This window comes from Gambusia affinis, linkage group LG02 (genome assembly GCF_019740435.1).
Source record: "Gambusia affinis linkage group LG02, SWU_Gaff_1.0, whole genome shotgun sequence".
NCBI classification, from domain to species: Eukaryota; Metazoa; Chordata; class Actinopteri; order Cyprinodontiformes; family Poeciliidae; genus Gambusia; species Gambusia affinis.
In genome coordinates, this window is record NC_057869.1 from 20,366,062 (window position 1) to 20,372,484 (window position 6,423).

The window sequence follows — 6,423 nt, forward strand, 5'->3', positions numbered from 1 at the left end:
TATATCAAAGTTAATCATAACTGAAAATTTTAATCCTTAAGCTTGGTGAAGCCAAAACAAAATAAAAATGAGATGAAGTCATCTACAATACATAACTGGTGATACATGATAATGTATAATCATTGTTTTTTCTTTAAAAGTCAAGCAGTATTAATGATTACCTTCCATGTAATGTAAGAGTTCCTACCAAAAAGGTTCTTCATATTAAAATGCCTTCATTCCACACATTTATCAAACTTTTTAATAGACATTTTTATACACCTAGCAGTTCCACAAATTACTTTGTATGAAACCACTTGACTTGACACAATTAAGAATAATCAAACTAAGTAAAAAGTAAAAAAAAAAAAACAAAAAAAAAAAACCTAATAACACAACAAAGAGTTAAAAAAAGAGGAATGAATTGTGGGGCATGAGTATTTAACATTAAAAACTTCCAGTCAAGACGTATCTAACCCTACTGCAGTGAGCGCACATTAGGTGGTGCTGTAACTCTGCCATACAAGTTTTGTGGTTTGGTTGTTGCAGTTTGAGGTCCGACATTCACAAATCAAAGTAAATCACCTTCCTGTTATATATATATATATATATATATATATATATATATATATATATATATATATATATATATATATATATATATATATATATATATATATATATATATGTTTGTTTATTTCATAACCAGTAATAATTTTATCTATCAAAAAGCTAATCTAACCAGCTAATCATGGAAACATTCCCACTTAGCAGGTGAAAACTGTTGTGTTGTCACACTAGAGATAGAACAATGATGCTGCTTGTGTGCTTTCTTTGTTATCAAGCCGTTTATACCAAGGATGACAGCAAATAAAGTCAGTGATGAAATTTAAATCTCAAATGCTTTTATTCTTGATGCAGCTAATCCATTATGGGTTTCCCCTAGGTTTTTGCACTGTTTCTCAGGATAATCAAGAGGTGTTGTGTCAGGAAGGCCATCCGGTTTAAGACACCTTCCAAGTCTGTGTGTATGCAGATATGGCGTGGAGGATACCGCTGAGGCAACCCCCTGGAGGGGGGATGCTCAAAAGGACGAATTGGAAACAGCATTATTGCAGACATCGAATGTGATCAATATGGACACTTCATGTTTGTCTGTGCTGGGATGCACCAGGGCCACAGTGTATCCGTGCCAGATTAAAATACTGCCAGGTCTCATTCTATAAAACAAATTACATACAATCTGATTTGATTCATACATTCATAAAGCTTTTGTCTCTTCCAACATTATGTTTGTCCATCCAGTCGCCATCTGTTCTTTCTCTTCCACACATGTACGCAGACATATATATTATATTTTACATTCAACATAGTTTACAGTAAGTGATTGTTTAGTGAAAAAAAGCACAAGCAACAATGTTGAGGGTTGGTGGTACGTTTACAGTTACAGCCAACACCCTCAAACCCAGTTCCCCTGACTTTCTTGTGCAAAATAAACCACCACTGAGCATCCTTTCACTAATCTGCTCTTAATCAGCTTCTGCCCCCTCTTCCTCGTCCTTTCACCAACACTGCTTCATTGCACACTAATGCATAGTCTCTTCAAATAAGTCTTTGTGTAAATGTATTTGATCTGTTAGCGTTTCAGTATAAGAGTTGACTGTATTTATTTGTGTCTTTCAACAAACACGTGTATGAAGTTGGAGTGGTAGAGTTGTGGTTCGCCACAGGGCGTTGTCTCTTGAGTATAACTGAAGCTACAGCATGTCACAGTCACCTTTTAAAACTTTATTTTCCTATGTGATGCCATGCATGCAGCTTCAAGGAACTGGCCTCTTCACCTCTACTGCTTTGGCTAGTGTGTCATGATAGTGGTATCCTGCACTGTAATCTAATGTGGTCATTTGACTGCTGTTACATTGTGTGCAAGAATATTTATAGAGGGCAGTTTTCAGCTAGAGTTTTTTCTGAATAGAATGTAAATTTATAATTGGGTCAACATAGGCTTGTTCTTGTAGTAAGCTGCAAAAACAAACAGCTAGCAGCTGTACAGGATGTGGCCACTGTAGAGGAACTGTAATTGATTACTTCTTTCCTTTCATACCAGCATTTCACTCTTTCTTCAGTATCTACGTGTGTTGAGTGGTTACTGACACAACGTTGGTAATATCATGGTTATTATCTATGAAAAGAGTCACAGGGTTTTAGCGCTGATAGCCAAAGACGCACAGGCCGTGTTGGCATTGTAATTATGTCAGTGACATGAAGCTGTGGGGCGACTGCTTTTTTGCACCGTTTGCCCTTTCAGTAGGCAGAGAAAAAGATGATCTTTCTAGTAAAAGTCAGCTAGTTTTAATTTGTTTGTTTACGAGTAAATTCTAAATGATTTTAAAGCTCATTTTTGAAACTGAAGCTCATAAAAACTAAACACATGATTGGATTGTTTTATCATAGCATTTTGATGCTACAATCAATAGCATCAATATGCTATATAGCTTATATTAAATAGAATATAAGCTATATAAGAATAGCTTATATTCTTAACCCGGGCTGTTTGATTAGATAATGTCCTACCTGCATCTGCTGAGATCACAATATAAAGAAATTAATATATTTTAAACCTATGTTAAAAGTATAAAGCTGACTTATTTGACTTTAAAATTGATATTCTTGGTTGTTTTAAGACAGGAGAAACTTTGCACAGTCAATATAGCACATTAAATTTCGTATATTTATCCTCTGACATATTACATTTAGTTTGTTCATTCATTTATTCACTTATATTGTTTGTCTAAGTGAATATACAACCACTTTTGCAAGTGTTTGTATATTCACTAAATATTGCACCCAATCGGTCCTCTGATTCTGATAAGGTGATGACTGATCAAATTGATATATTATGCAGCTCCGCCGAACATTGTCATGTAAAATTTTTCGCCTTCCTCTGGTTTTTGTATTTTAATTTCGTTTTATAAACAATCGCGGGATATATATGGGTTGCACTGTGTTGCAGCCTTATTGTGTACTGGCTTCTGTTCACAAAATATTCGATCGGCAACAAAAATTAATCTTCCATTCTTTTCCCTACATGTTTAATTTTAAGGAGATGCTGTTGCCTTTGGGCTGCCAGCTCTATTTTATATATTTATTTTTAATATTCTGTGACTTTTATTTGTCTAAACAAAAGTAAACAGATTTATTAGACATGATTAGGAGAAACACCAAAGATCATAGTAAATTGTATTATATTTATGCTGTTTGAGTTACATCTTTAGCAATGAGACTCTGAGTCTCTGGTTGAGGATGAAAGACGAATGAAAACATCCTTTTTGGTTGGTGTTTGTGTTATTTGTTCCTTACTGTGTGTTATTTTGACCACCAGGGGCAGGCCTCTGCAAAACGACAAGGAAAATTTAAAAAGGTACTGGACAAGTTAGAACCACTGAACCACGGAGCGCCTGCTGCTCTCCTTACTTTGGGAAATGACTTATTCTCTGTAAAACATCTTCATCTGTCATGTCAAAGCATGTGAATGTGTTAGGAAATATACACAAGTGTTAAAGCTGTTTTTATGAACTAGTTACTAGGTTTTTTTGGTGGTCTGTAATAAAGTCTGCTTATAGTACACACGAGGAAACCTTGACACATATAGGCTTATACTATGTATAGACACTTTTAAGTGTCTAACAGTTTTACTTGAGTCTCAGTTAGCCTTTAGCAACACCGAGTGGCATCCACAGCGGAAACCACAGAGTGAATCTCCAAGCGTTTTACCTAAAGGGTTTTGACAGTACTAAAAGTATGAAATTATATTATTGTGTGAGTCACATTGGTGCAACGGTCTGTAGCAGAATGGCTTCTTTAAGAAGGAGTACGCTTTCTCTTTATGACTGGGGCACAGAGTGGGATGATGAGACGTGTAGTCTAATTAGATTTAGAGCTGTTCTAAAAGAGTCCAGATAATCCCAGCACACCGCAGCCAGCAGCAGGGTTACCGCAGTGAAACGTCATTGCTGGTAGAGAGACGTCACAACTGTTTGTTTTGTTTTTTTTCCTCCAGTCATACATCTATATTGGTTGGACTGGAGGGTTTATAGGAGAGTTCCAGACCTGGGTCTGGCTATTCTTAGTAATGTGGTCTTGGTGACCTCAGAAGTGCGGTCAAATGGGCTTGACTGTGGGCTGGTGATGCAACGTACACCTGAATGAATCTTAAAGCATGTCCAGCTATTACTCACCGTTTGGGACAGTGTTAATCTGTATTTTCCTTCTATCTGCTTTACTGATAAAAGGGATTTAATGACCACTTGCTCCTTTCACACCACAAGTCCTCCTGTGACTCTTAGCTCTGTAATAGAGGCCAGGATTTCTACTGCCTCTCTCCTAAATTCATAGATATGAGATTAAATGAGAATGCTCCAACTAATGATTCAACTTTTACGTTTATATGAATCTACACCTCTGTAGAATTCTTTTGAACAGTTCATTTATTTTAGAGAAAACAATGGTAACAAAACAGAATACACTGTTGAAACCGGAGGTTTACGTACACCTGATAAAAAGACACATACACATTTGTTTCTCACTGCCTGAAATTACGTCAGACCAAAACTTTTGTTTTAGGTCAGCCCAAATTAAGAAAAATATTCTTATTTGCTAAATGCCAGAAATTTTCGCAATGTACATATGTTTTTTACTTTCTTCAAACTTAAGCTATCCAATTTGGGTCAAACCTTTTAGGTTTAACTTCAGACAAAGAGAAGGAACTGTTTGTGTCTTTTTATTCCATGTATAAATATTGATTACACTACTGGTAATTAAAGCAATAATAAAGAATTCAATTTTTCACTTTATAAGGCCAACGTAATGGCAGGTAGGTATGCTTACTTTCATTCAAAATAACTCTTCGTAAAGGTTCACATTCAGAGACATAAACTGTTGTCAATTCAATTCAAGCTTTTGAATGTAAAAGGATGACAGTCAATTTGACTTGCAAAAAGCTAAACGTTAAAATCCATGACGCACAGGGGATTGTGAAATTGCACACTGTGTCCTGTGTCCTGTGTTCGACTCTACAACGCAGTTATAAAGTGGTCCAAACATGCAATGACTTTATTCCAAGTGGATCCCAAAACGTGGTGTGCATGGCGAAATCCCTGTCTTTTATTTAGAAAACAGCCACAATATCACTGAGCCACAGTTGCCTTGTGTCCTAATTCCTTGTTTTAACTTGTTTTTCCCTCTGTTTTTTGCATATCTAGCCCGTTTCAGGAAGGAAACGGTTGGTGGTTATGGAAGGGAAGGCACCTGGTCCCACACGTGGGGTGTAACGCTTTCAAAGAAGAGGAAACTAAATTGTAGGCTGTTGTAGGTAGACCCATTGAGAATTTACAGTGTAGCCATTTCTGTGACAGAGTTTGAAACAAAACAAGTGGAAGCAGAGACCATGCAAACGTGGCTTTTTTGAGCTACACTTTGTACTTAATGGCTCAAAATATGCAGCTGGTGGTGGTAAAATATTTGCATCCAAACCTGTACTGCTTTCTATTTGTACTGAGTTGAGAATGCAACAAGACCATGAGTCAGAAATCTGCCTAGAAAAGCAGCTATAAGTTCAGTATTTAACATGGCTGACATGCATGTTCATTAAAACATAGTGAAAGTTTGAAGTATAAGCAATTTATTAGCACTTCTAACCTTTGATTTTATTAAACCATTGGTCCACCCAGTATTGTACACATTCTTCTGAACATATTCCTTCAGTCTTTGAACTTGTAAATTGACTAAAAGAAGCACAGAAGAACCGTCAAATTCCACTGGTCTTTTGATTTTCAGACAACATTAAACTCGAGCATAATGTCATACCCAGATCCAAACTTCAATTTCTGAGCCAAATCAAACGCAGCAGTAATGCCAAACATCCTGCATCCATTTCACTCGAAACATGAATTCTTTAAACACAGCTTTTCAAAAAAATATCTAAGTAATTTATTAAAGATCTGAATCACGCTTTGAAACAAAAACAAACACATTTAGCTGGTGACAGATGTCCTTGATAAACTTTGTTTAATAAGGTTCCATATAGGACAGGAAAAGGGTAATGAGAAAATGATTTGTTGACGTTAGAAGTGAGAGGAGGCGGCCCTGAATGTTTTAAGTAGACAAAAAGGTGAACTTAAATAATCACTGATTGCATTGAAGTTATACTGATATTATACACAGTTATACAATCTCAATGCAGGTGAGCTAATTACAACAGATGGCCACAATAGGTTCTGTCTCTGTCAGCTAAGGACCAAAAAGAATTCAAACTTTTGCATAGGCTCACTAAAATTGGATTGTAATTGCTGTAGTACGTAACTTTTATATATATTAAAAAAAAATGTTTTTCACATATTTGTTAAAACCGTCACCATGTCATGACTGTATATTATGAGACAGATA